Here is a 13,138-nt window from a genome sequence, read left to right as displayed (position 1 = left end):
TCTGGCTCTTCTTCCTCCAGTTCCAATTCGCTCGTTTCTCTTACTTCCTTGAGCTTCTTTATCATCAAATTTTCGGTGTGGGTAAGTCCTACCCCCACTCCCCGGACAAAAATATTTATCGACGTCCCCGTCGATGTTGTCGGGTCTGAATTGTCCTGAGGAATGTCCAGTGGCTTGTCTGTTGCCGTCCATCCGAAAAGAGGGTCCTCTGTCTTCATGTAATTTGCCGCTGATACATCGACTTGTTGAATGCTTTGTCCTTCGTGGCTCTCGTCTTTGACATCGCGCATCCACTCTAGTATCCTCAAGTTCGTGTTCTCCCTCCTCTCTATCTCACTCTGCTCGAGATCCGTCTCTAATTCTGGCGTCGAGTGGTCTTCCTGCGGATAGTGTCCACCATCGTCAATGACCTGCCATTCCTCTCCGGCTTCCAGTTCGCCTGCACTCAGTAGTTTCTCGCCCAATTTGTCTGGCTGTATCTTATCGATCAAGAAGTCATCCCAATACCTGTTGTACCTCATGCCGGTGCGTTTACGATTGCCAGTCCTGGTTTCCGGTGGTGTCGGTCGATCCGGCTTCATCCACTTCGGCACCTCATCTTGCTCCGGGTCGTTCCAGTCTTCTTCTACAAATGATCCTGCATCAGACTCCCCTCCTATCTTTTCGTTGTCGTCCAAACTCAAGTTCTCATTACCATCATTTTTCTCTCTGGTGCCTTTTTCATTCACTTCACACGCTGGCTCTACCACCAGATACTCAAGACCCTCCATGTCTTTTGGTAGGCACTAGTCCTCCGGGGACGGGACATGAGGCTTCAGATTTTCGTAATGTGCTGCTCGCCCAGTATTCAAGCGGTAGAACCGTCCTTGTTGATGTACTTCCGTTATCATGAACGGTCCTCTCCACTTCTTGAGTAGTTTCTTTGTTCCCTTGGGCGGTATGACATTTTGGAAGACCCACACGTACTGGCCCACTTCGTATGGCTTTGCTTGTAATATTTTTTCGTCATATTTCTTGCGTTGCCTCATTTGCGCTTGCGCCGTATTCCTCCTACATAGCTCGTTTAGCTCTTGTTGTCTTTTGATCGCTTCCTTCACATATGCTTGAGGCGACGTCCTCTTCCCCTCGTATTCCGGGTAGAAGAATGTCAGAGGCATTGCTCTCTCCCTGCCCGTCAACATCATGAAAGGACTGATGTCCGTCGTTGAGTGCTGAGTACTGTTATAGGCTCCTACTACCTGTGGCAGGTATTTGTCCCAGTCTGTCATGTATCTTGAGCAGTACACCCTTAACATGTTGACCAGTGTCCTGTTCTGTCTCTCCACCAACCCATTGGTCTGTGGATGATAGGTCGTCGAGTGTGCTTGAGCAATATGCGATCTCTTCATCAATTCTTTTGTCAAGTCCCCCACAAAAGCTTTGCCGTTGTCCGACTGGAAAGTCATTGGACAACCATACCGCGATATCCAATGCGTTATCAGATGATCACATGTCTCCTCGGCCGAGGCTGTTTGGCACGGGACCGCTTCCGCCAACTTTGTGACGTGATCTATTATAACCAGTATTTGGTTATAACCCGACTCCGTCATGCAGATTTTCTGATGGTCTATCTGCACCACTTCATTGAATTCGGAACTCTCGACAGACTTGAGGGGAAACTTCATCTTCCTTGGGTCTTTTACCTGAAGGCATGCTAGGCAGGCATTCACCCATCTCTCGCAAGCTTTTCTCATTCCCGGCCAATCAAACCTATGAAGTATCCTTTGTTGTACTTTATCTATCCCCTGATGGCCCATCTGGTCGTGTGATCTGAAAAGCACCTCCGTTTGGTACAATTGTGGTAGTATGATGAGGTTATGTTTGTGTAATACCTTTTCCTCATCTCTCCTTTTGCACGCTACCACCCCATCAGCTGTGTGATAAAGTAAGTCTTTCCTTTCTTTGTAGAACTGGCTCAAGATCTTGTAGCTGTCTTCCTCAAGTTCCCCCTTCTCCTTGACCCCCGACTGGATCCATTTGGAGATATTACTCGTCATTTTGTCATTCTTCTGGGCTCTTATTAAGTCTGACAGCCTATATCTCGCCTTGACATGCTCCTTCAGCGCCATGATCTGTCCATTCATCTCACCAGGGTTGTGGATGTCATCACTCAGTTTCACGCATATCATCCTTTTCACGATTTTCATGTCGTCTTCTGGTACCTGATTCGTTCTGACGTTTGAGTTGCACGATAGTTCCCTGAATGGCTTTCTTGAAACCGCAATTTTCTCAAGTTCTTCACCACCTCGTACCTCTTGTGTGTCCAGATTGTACGTTCCTGGAGATGGATCCGTCTGTAACTCCCTGTCGTGTTGTCTTATCTTCTCTTCCGCCAATATCATGCATAGACTGTCCTGGTCTTCGCTGCTCTCATCCGAGTCTTCATCCCATTCTTCACGCTCCCCGGACAATTTTCCTTCTCCGGTTCCTTCTACCGTGAACCTGGAACACTCCCCGGACTCTTGACCTAGTCCCAGGTGTTCAGTATCTTCATTGAACGTCACTTTCTTTTTCCTAACCTTGTCTGCTCCAGAATGTTCTCGGGGATTTTGTCAACTAGTGACCGCACGACATCTTTGCTGTCAGTGACGCCTCCTCTTGATGAGTCAGTGTCGTTCACTGTCTCTTTTCTCCGAAGTATAGTGACTTCCAGTTCCTCTTGATCCTTCTTTTGGATCACAGGCTTATCATCTGATAGTTTCTCGAGTAACCTCATTAAGTCATCATCTATCTGTGCAGTTCCTGCTCCTACCTGGTTGAGATCATAGCCTTTTGCCTTAAGTGTTTCCCTCACGATCTTCGACTTGAGTATTATCTCTATCGGGATCCTTCTGTTCTTCTTCAAGATCGTTTTTTCGAGAGGCTCTTTTGGTAATTCTGGATGATCTTCAATCGGTTTGCCTGATTTGACCAGCCATCTTGTGAGTGGAAGACTGTCGTATGTTTCCTTGTCCATGAAGGAGAAGCCCTCTTTGATTTCGGGCCTGTCTGCTTCTCTTTGTTCTTGTCTCTCGTAGAATTCCGTCTTCTTACTCAAGCTGTCGGCGTTTTGATGTTTATCCCGTGTTCTGTGCTCAATTATCATGTTGTATCCGTCCAAGCGAACTATCCACCTCCCAATATAGCTTTGGTCCATTGAGTACGTTTTCAGCCAGCTTAGTGCTCGGTTGTCGACTCGCAGCTTGAAGGGCTCACTGCCTAGGTATGCTCTGTATTTCTCGACAAAGGTGACCACTGCGAACATCTCTGCTTTCGGTGCTCCGTACTTCATTTCTGTGTCACTCAGGACTTTGCTCCCGTATGCTATAGGTCTCAAGACTGTCTTCCCATTCCATTCTTGTTCTTGATGGAGAATCCCAGAAATCGCGACTACCGACGCATCCGTGTCCAGCACGTACATCCCCTTCTCAGTCGGCATACCCAGTACTGGTGCCTCACATAGCTCTTTCTTTATTCTCTCGAATGACTCTTCTGCCGCGTTGTTCCACGTGAACTTCTTGCCCTTGTGTCTCATTAATTGTTGCATCGGGTGTACCTTGTCCGCATAGCCTTTGATGAATTCCCTATAATAGTTAGCGAAACCCAGGAAGCTCATCAACTGGTGCTCTGTCTTCGGTGACTTCCAGGTTAGGACTGCTTCAACGGCGTCCGGATCAGGTCTGATGCCGTGCTTGTCTACCATCCTGCCCAAGTATTTTATTGAGTCCTTGAGTATCTCGCACTTTGATGGTTTACACTTTAGCCCCGATCTTTTCATGCACGCGAATACCTCGTCAAGTCTCTCAATGTGGTCTTCTAGTGTTGGCGTTGCTATTACCACGTCATCCACGTAGCACATTACCAGGTTGCCATACTTCTTCGTCACTCCTATCAGCGCGTGTGCCATCAACCGCTGAAACGTGGCTGTGGCATTGCAAAGTCCAAACGGCATCCGTTTCCATTGAAACAGACCCAACTCGCAGGCGAACCCTGTCTTGTCCCTGTCCTGCTTCCTTAATGGTACCTGCCAAAAGGCCGAACCTAAATCAAGAGTCGTAAAAAATTTTGCATCACCTAACTTTGAGAGGCTCTCATCAACTCTAGGTATGGGATAGGCATCCTTCACCGTGGCGGAGTTCAGGTATCGAAAGTCACAACAAAACCTCAACTGGTCGCCTTTCTTTTTGGCCATCACTACTCCACACGCCCACGGTGACTTGGATGGTTCTATCATGTCATACTCTAGTAACGTCTCGATTTCTTTTCTACACGCGTCCGATTTGTGTGGGGTCATGCGCCTCGCCCCCTCCCTGTGTGGTACCGCGTTTTCCTCTAGTTATATTTCATGCTCAACGAAATTACAACACCCGATATCCGCCTTATGCCTCGAAAAAACTTCCTCGTTCCGCTCTAGTACGTCCTTGATGGCTTCGAGCTGTTCATCTTTCAGTTTGCCCCTCAAATGTTCAATCTCCGGCAGAACCGGTTTATCAGTTTGCATTTCATCTAGTGTGGGTCGCTCTGGAAAGTTCGAACAGCTCGACAGCCCATCGTCCGTTTCTGACTTAAGTGATTTAATAAAACCTGAAGAATCTTTTATTTTCTGCAATCGTCTCAAGATACAAATTTTGTCCCTGTGATTGGGACAATCAACAACTTCATTTTGTTTTGAGTTCTCAATTGTTTCATATCGAGTTTTAAGCGGTAAAGCATATCCCAGTTTCCTCCCTCTCTGTATCGTGATCGGTATATCAAGGGTATTCAACAAGACACTGACGCAGAGGCCGCTCTTCGTTATCGAGAATGATCTTCCTAAAACAGCAGCACTTTGACTATTAGGATTTGGAACTATACACACTTGCTTGTTGTCATTTAGTTCATTGTAATTTTTCATCCTCAAGCTTACGATTGCCGCTTCATTAGCTTTTAGCCTCACCCTCCTACTCAAGAATACCGGTGCTTTGTTTTCATTTGCCATTATTAAATATACCGGTTTGATTGCGTACCTCCTATCCGGGTTCCGTATCCTGAACATTGCGTTATTTAGATCAATCGTTACGTCGAAAATCCTGATGAAGTCTCTGCCCAAAATGAATTGGTCAGATTCATCTAGGTTTTCTACCACGATAAAGCTCATCCACAGGTTACGTTCCCCCAAATTGAGGGCTATTATCGGCGTCCTGCCCAGCACCCGAAGGGCCCCTTTGTTTGCAGCTGACAGCCGTATTCTCGAGTCTATCAAGTCACCTTTGTCAAAGCCCATCCTTTCCCAAGTTTCGATTGGTATGACGCTCAAGACTGCTCCCGTGTCAAGCAACCCACGCAACTGAGTCTTTTTGCCACTTATATCCAGCACGTGCCCTGTCACATCTGCCTCCGTCCCGATGTGCATTGCATCTTCTTCAAGCATGGCGCAGTGTCCAATCGATCTCACTTTCAATTCTTCTTTCCCTACGTAGATTTGTCCAATTAGGTCTTCGTCACATGTTATCATCGTCTTGGTATAGATGTTAATCCCATCTATATTTAGCATCACCTCGTGTGGACCATAAGCTTCAGTATATCTGCTATCAACACGTACCGACTTGCTGCCCCCTCTCATGAGTAGTGCTCTCAGTGCTCTAGAAGTCGTTTGTGGGCTTATACCACTCAAGTAGTCTGCATACACGTCAATGTGCATTATTGTCTGGTCGCTCGGCTCGCTCAAGTTTCTGGTTACCTCGTGGCCGCCCACTGTGATTATCGACATTATTCTTGCCCCGATTTTCGATATGCCAAAAGGCTTACCTGTCACCATTTTTACAGCGTTACAATTCCCGGTCTTTGTTGAGCCTGGTACAGCCTCTGGTGTTGGGTTCGATCCGGTTAATGCTTCGTTAAAATTCTGTTTTTCGATCTCCAGCTTTAGTCGTTGCTCTATTTCTTTCGCAGCCAGATCCTGTTTCACTTTGGCAATTGCTTCCGTCGCCGCTTTCTCATAATTTATCTCTAGAGAGTTCCCGGCCGCGGATTCTATCGCACCATTAACATGTGTTACAGCTTTCACTGTCTTCGTCGGCAATTCCGTGCTTGGTGCTCCTAAGTTCCTAGATTCAAACTCGTTTTGCCTGTTCCGTTGGTTCTGCACCGCCGCTAATGCCAACTTATGTTTGGGATGACTCTGGTCCTTGACCGCTTCCCAGAACAAGGGACAATCCATTCTGAAGTGCCCCTCCTGGTTACAGAAGAAGCATCTCGCGCCTACCCTGACGATTAAGCCGTTATAGTACTCGTGTTCCTCCATTTGGCTCATGTCTTCCTCATCCGGTGCGTATCCTAGACTCTTCATGCCTTGTTTGTATGTTGTGCAGTCAGCCACGTGGTGATCCGCCGACCCGCAGTTCGCACATGATCTGCGTTTGTCCATGTCGTCTCTGGGCTTGTACCCTGATGACCTCTGGGGTTGGCTTCCCCATTGCGTGTTCCTGTTTTCTGAATATGAGTATTTCATGGGCTTCATCAGCATGTATTCCCTTGATTTCTGTCTCATTTCTTCTGGGGTTGGTGCGCTGTCTTTCGACAATGTGTAGTATGTTGCTAACATCGTCCTTAAGTCGTCACTTTTTACCCCATCAATGAACTTCGAGGCAATGCTAAAGTTTCTTCTGTTTGTCGACTCCTCTGGGTCACTCCTTCTTCTCAAGCTCTCGAGATCATCTAGGAACCGATCTATTGACTCGTCGTCCCTCTGCCTTCTCTTTTCAAATCGCATCATCGCTTGGTGACCCTTCATGCCTGACCCGAATCGATTCAGCAGTATCTCGAAGATCTTATCCGCGGTGTCGCGTTCTTCTTCTTTCTTTGCGACCACGCATTTTAATGCCGTGCCTTCTAAGTTGCTGAGTATGGCTGTGCATGCTTGTGTTTCATCATTTAAGTTATCTTGCTCTAGGTGTAATCTCATCACTTCCACCCAAGTGTCGATGAATCCATCGGAGTCGTCTTTGAATTCCTTTGGCTTCTTGAAAGTTTTTCTTGATTTTCCGTCTCTTCTATCGCTCGAGTCAGTGTTCCTCGTGGCGAAGGCCTCTAGAGTCCTGTTCTTCATCTCCCAAGTGCTTGCCCACGTCATGGCATCCGGACCTGCGTTGCTGCTAGCTGTTGAGTCCCCCGGACCACTCGTTGTGTTTGATGTCCCATTTTTCATGATTGTTTTAGCAACCGTTGGTGCTATGCTTACCGCATCCCGGTTTAAAGGCAACGGTGTCGATTGCCGTTTGTTCCTTTGTGGTTCCACAAAGTCCACTCTGGTGCCTTGCTTGCGATCCGCTGCCGGTCTTTCTTGTGAGGTAGAATTTCTCAAGATTGCATCCAACTTCGCCTGTATTGCACACGAACTTTCGGCCTGATTCCTGTTCATTATGTCCATTCTCTTTTCCAGGCTACCTAATTGGCTGTTGACATCATCATATCGGTTTTTCAACTGTTGCATATCTTTTTTGATGTTCTTATCTCGTTCTTCATTGGTGGCATCCACCTTGTCCGACATCTGCTGGAGTCTCTCGTCTGTCGCCTTAGCCAGGTTAAAATAACTATCCAGATACTCGTGTTTGTTGTACTTCAACTCTTTCTTTATTAAGTCTCTATCTTCCTCACTGTACTTCAGTTTCTTGTCGATCTGATTTAGTTTTGTCATCAGGTCTCCAAGCTCAAGGGTAGCTGTTTCATGATCAGCCGTTATCTTGTTTCCGGCTGTCGCTTCCTTTCTGGCTTGTTCTTCCTTTGGGTCGGCTTCTGTCGCCTTCGTGCTCACTGTCCCAAATGTTCGTGCTCTTCCAGTCTGTGATTCCTCGGCCGTGTTGTCTTTCGATTTCATTCCGACCATCATCGCCAACTTTTCTGTAAAAGATGTCCTCTTTACTTGAGAGTCATCTTTCACCGTTTCTCGGGTATTGCATGTTGTGTCTTCCAACGCGTCTATCGGCGAAAACTCCACGGTTTTTGGATTTTGATCTTCCATATGGGGCATCGGTGTGGATTCCGTTGTCTTTTTCTCCACTTCATCTACGCTCTGGTCTGGTGTCTCTAGGTCGATTTCGATTGTGGGCTCCACCTGTTTTTCCCTCGCATCTTCTCGCGTCTTGCTCTCGGTGCCACTCCTCGTGCTGACCATGCTAACTGAAAAGTTATTATTTGTTTTGCCTGGGCCCCTTGATGTCGTTCCACGCAGCGACGAGTTAGATTTCGTGTTTGATCCACTTGACCTTTTTTCAAGCACCGGTACCCTACTCCGTCTCATTATTTCTATTTACAATTGCTCTTATTTACAATATTATTATATACACAATCCTATTCTAAGAATAAAGAAATTTTGTGGAAACAAATTCTTAAAAGAAAATATACAACGTGATAAAAACCTTGTTCCAGTTCTCTAAAATCTTCGAGTAACTTTCTTTATTTGTGGTCCCAACCGTACCGGGTTCCAATTAGTCTTGTTCTGTCTTAATCCTGTCTTAAAACAACTTGTTGTAATTTTACTTCAATTTTTATACTGTCCTAAGACTTCCAGTTACCGTCCCTACTCTTCTTTGTACCGTCCCAGGCTTCCTTTTACTGTCCCAAGACTGTTCGGTAATGTCCCAGTACTCCGTCAGTGTCCCAAGACCCCTGACCTGAGAGTAGTGTCCCAAGGCTAGTGTCCCAAGACTACTGTCCCAAGACTACTGTCCCAAGGCTAGTGTCCCAAGGCTAGTGTCCCAAGGCTAGTGTCCCAAGACTACTGTCCCAAGGCTAGTGTCCCAAGACTACTGTCCCAAGGCTAGTGTCCCAAGGCTAGTGTCCCAAGACTACTGTCCCAAGGCTAGTGTCCCAAGGCTAGTGTCCCAAGACCACTGTCCCAAGGCTAGTGTCCCAAGACTACTGTCCCAAGACTACTATCCCAAGGCTAGTGTCCCAAGACTACTGTCCCAAGACCACTGTCCCAAGACCCTTGTCCCAAGACCCTGTCCCAAGACCCTTGTCCCAAGACCCTTGTCCCAAGACCACTGTCCCAAGACCACTGTCCCAAGACCCTGTCCCAAGACCCTTGTCCCAAGACCACTGTCTCAAGACCACTGTCCCAAGACCACTGTCCCAAGACCCTGTCCCAAGACCCTTGCCCCAAGACCACTGTCCCAAGACCACTGTCCCAAGACCCTGTCCCAAGACCACTGTCCCAAGACCACTGTCCCAAGACCCTGTCCCAAGACCACTGTCCCAAGACCACTGTCCCAAGACTGTATCAAGACTGTTCTGGTCCAACACTGTCCCAGGACTTCTTTGGCACTGTCCCAAGACTGTTGACAAGTGTCTGAGCGGTGGGACCTCTCTCTTCTTCGTTATGGGGACTTCTTGATTCACTGTACTTTGTACCACCACTCAGGCTCTAGTAAAATTTTCCCAAAAACCCTCTCTTAAAAGCCAAATGCTGACCCCCCTTTTTTCTTATTTCTTTTTAGTTACCTCTATTTCAATGTTCCAAGCAACTTGAGACCAAAACCTGTGCGCAGGTATCTTGTGATCACCTGTTCGTATAAAAACTAAACACGAATCCTCCCCAAAATGCAACAAAAAATCCAAGCTAGAAAAAGTAATAAAAACAGGAAAATGAGCCCACCTGAAATTCAAAGGTTACCAATGTCTACCTTCCGTCGAAAAAGGAATGTCTGGTACCTAATTGCCACGCGTTTTCCTCCCCCCACTAGCGATCTTATGGGGTATCGCAAAAGCTGTCTATATCCGGTCCCCCCTACCAATCCAACCAGCGTACCAGTCTTAACTCGAGTTAAATTTTGGATATCAACCTATTATTACCAACGCGTGTTTATGTCTAATGTAACTAAGTCAACGATGTCGACTAATTAGTTACTCTAATTTTCTCCCTTTTTTTACAATTTACAACCACCAACCTCTAACTTAACCAGCCCCCCTTCTAACCTCCCCCCTTTTTAGCCCCCCTTCTTAAGCCCAAAATTACCTCAAGCGCCGGGTGCTAAACCTCGCAAGAGAAAACCGTAGACCTGTCTCCAGGCCTGCTCAAGTAAAAACGTTTCTCAAAACCGGGGGATATCGCTTATCCAATTTTACACTTATTTCCTATAATGTAATGTGAATTGTAACGATACCCGTTCTGCCCAACTTGAGAACTCGAGAGCTGTCAAATCCTTCTTGGCTGCTTTCCCACTCGACTGATCACCTGTTCCAGTTCAGTCTCCTATTGGTTCAGCTCAAGTGTTCCTGAACCAGTTTCCCACTCGGCCGGTCACCTCTTCCAGTCAAGTCTCCTTGTTGTCCAGCTAAGTTCCAAGCTATCTGAAAACCCTTGACAACGCCCCACACTCGAGCACTTTATTAAGGTTACTGGGTTAAATTGCTAGGTTGATCGAAACGATCGAACTTGTAAAACAGTATGGGTATATTATTTAATTAATATAAAGGTTTGATCCAACTGATCTGGTAACTGTCTTTTTTCGTTTTATGGTTTTTGTTCCTTTTTCTATTCTTTTTTGGTTTTTGTTTTGCTTTTTGTCTTTTTGCTCGTGTTTTTTCCCCCTAGTTGCCCCCCTTTACTCGGTTAGCTAAGCCTCGTTCGGAGAGCGTACCAGGAAATTTTCTCGAGTTTTCTTAAAAAGCTATCACGGTACAACCGGAAGGTTTGCACGTTCCTGTCGAACCGTACCACCGGTACTCTAGAATGGGCATTCAGCCCGAAGCTGTCTCAAGTGGGTTTGACTCCGTCGTCTTGATGTCGTAAACACCCAGGAGCGCCATAAAAACACTATGTAACATTCGTCTACTGCAGTCACACATGAGGCTTAAGAAAAATAGGCCCTATAACTATTGGCTCAAGAGTCAGGGACACTATCTCTTGTGTTTTTCTACCTCAAATCAATCGGAGCCAATTCGGTTCGTTGGTGACATGAGACTACGACCCGTTACAGCTTAAAGGCTACTACTAAAATATCCCCCCACTCTAGAATTAAGAACTTCCCCATACTTAGGTCTCTAGATACCCAAAATACATGAACGCCGTTAAAAACCGGGTTGGAACAATCCGTTACGTTACTTTTTATTAGACAGTGGAACTTTGATCCATTTCAGATGGATCAACCTAAAACTCGCCTTACCTCAACATAACAATTATAAAACACACTCTAGAAATTTAAATTAGTACTCACATTGTAGCACGCTCAAGAACCAGGAAGTAAATAAGTCGGTGAGCAACTCAAGAATCAATAAAGTAACTAAAATGAGTTTAATGTTTGTCAGTTTTAATAACAAGAACAAGTTTGTACTCTAGAATGTAAGTTCTCGTGAACCATTGGGACACTCTAGCTGTCCACCTTTCCACCGAAGGTTCACTCTAGTCCAGTTTAGAATAATACTCCAATCACAACAATCCAGTTCGTGGGAATGCGCTCGTCTCTGTTCTAGATGGGACAGCTCTACTCTAGATTATTATTGCTACTGAAATTGCGAATAGCAATTTCCCACTGATTTTTCTAGCAACTTTCCCGCGATTGTTACTCGATTGTTCTGACTTCTCTTTTCTGATTTTCAGTTATCGCGAGAAAATCGTGCATGACAGGTTCCATTCGAAATTTTGAAAAATTAAATTTCACTCCAAAATTAAGTGTTTTTTGCTTCTCTCAAGGTCAAACTTTCAAATATGACCGACTGGCACATTTCTTGAGTGTAATCTGTTGTTTTTCAGGAAAAATAATGATCGATATGATAGCTTGGATGACCCCGAGATGCTGAGATGGGTCTTGCCTACTGTTTTTGCGGCCGATGTTTTCTTGCTGCTGTGGAACATCTCGCGCCTCAGACAGTTCAGGCGCTACCTAACCAAAAGGACGTTTGTAGAAGTCCTTATGTTTCCTGATCCAATCGTTTACTGCAAAGCATTTCACTTTTTACCTTCTGGATGTAGACTGGGGAAAAAATGCAAAAACAATCATGAACTCGGCTCAATGGTGAAGTTGCTTCAATTTCTTTTATCTGCCGAGTCTTCTGTTGACGTTTGTGTTTTCAACATCACTTCCTTTGATCTCGTGGATATGCTTATTGATCTGAGATCTCGTCGTGTAAAAATTAGAGTTATAACTGATGCTGCTGAACTAACTGGTACTCAAGTACCTAAGCTATTACAGCACGGTGTTCCGGTGCGGAGTGAGAAGAACTGCGGCAATTTAATGCATCATAAATTTGTACTTGTGGATAATAAAACAGTAGCGACTGGGTCGTTCAATTGGACTCAGCAGGCTGTTGTTGGCAATAACGAAAATATAATGATTACTAACCACAAAGGGTCAGTCGAGGTGTACAATAATGAGTTTAACAAAATATGGAACAAATACGAACCTTTGTCGAGTCATCAAATTTAACTTTTGTTTTGTTTTACTTTGTTTATTAGCGTTGATTGAGATGAGTTTTGTAGAGAACTTTCATTTGGGTTAGTTGAAAACGTTTATTCGAATTTATTTTTTTTATCGAATGAAGTTTGAAGAATTATTTAGTTCATCGTAAATTCCTATTTTGGAGTCAATTTTTCCTGCCTCTGCCACATCTAAGGTATAAAATTGCACTTGCGAAAAAAAACATTCCAACTACTGAAACTCATTGCATTCGATAGAAAGATAAAACAGTTTATTAATATATACAATTCCATTTCCAACTAAGAGTCAAACAAAGATTTGTCAAAAAAAAGGTTTTATTTAGATAAATTTTACTTCGAAATTAAATCGAAAGTTGAAAATTACAAATTCAGAGGGGAATTTTTATAATTACCCTTGCGACAAGCAATGGTACTGCAATTGGGTCCTACACTTTTTCCCGTAAATAACTTTTTTCAGAGGACTCCTCTTCTGGTCTCACTGTTGGAAATACTGCAATAGACATATTTTGAGCATGTTGGCAGTTTACTTATCCGTCCTATTCGAAGTTTGCTTTTTAGTTGGTTGTAATTTTACGAACTTGTTTTTTTTTAATTTCATTTTTTGTTTTTCCGATTTTTTTCTTGGTTTAATATAAGTCGGTCTATTATATCGGCTTATTGGCCTCATATTGCATCGTTTGATGAGTGAATTTTTTTTGTGTGCGT

This window comes from Symsagittifera roscoffensis, chromosome 6 (genome assembly GCF_963678635.1).
Source record: "Symsagittifera roscoffensis chromosome 6, txSymRosc1.1, whole genome shotgun sequence".
Classification (NCBI taxonomy): domain Eukaryota; kingdom Metazoa; phylum Xenacoelomorpha; order Acoela; family Convolutidae; genus Symsagittifera; species Symsagittifera roscoffensis.
This window is presented reverse-complemented; position numbering follows the sequence as displayed.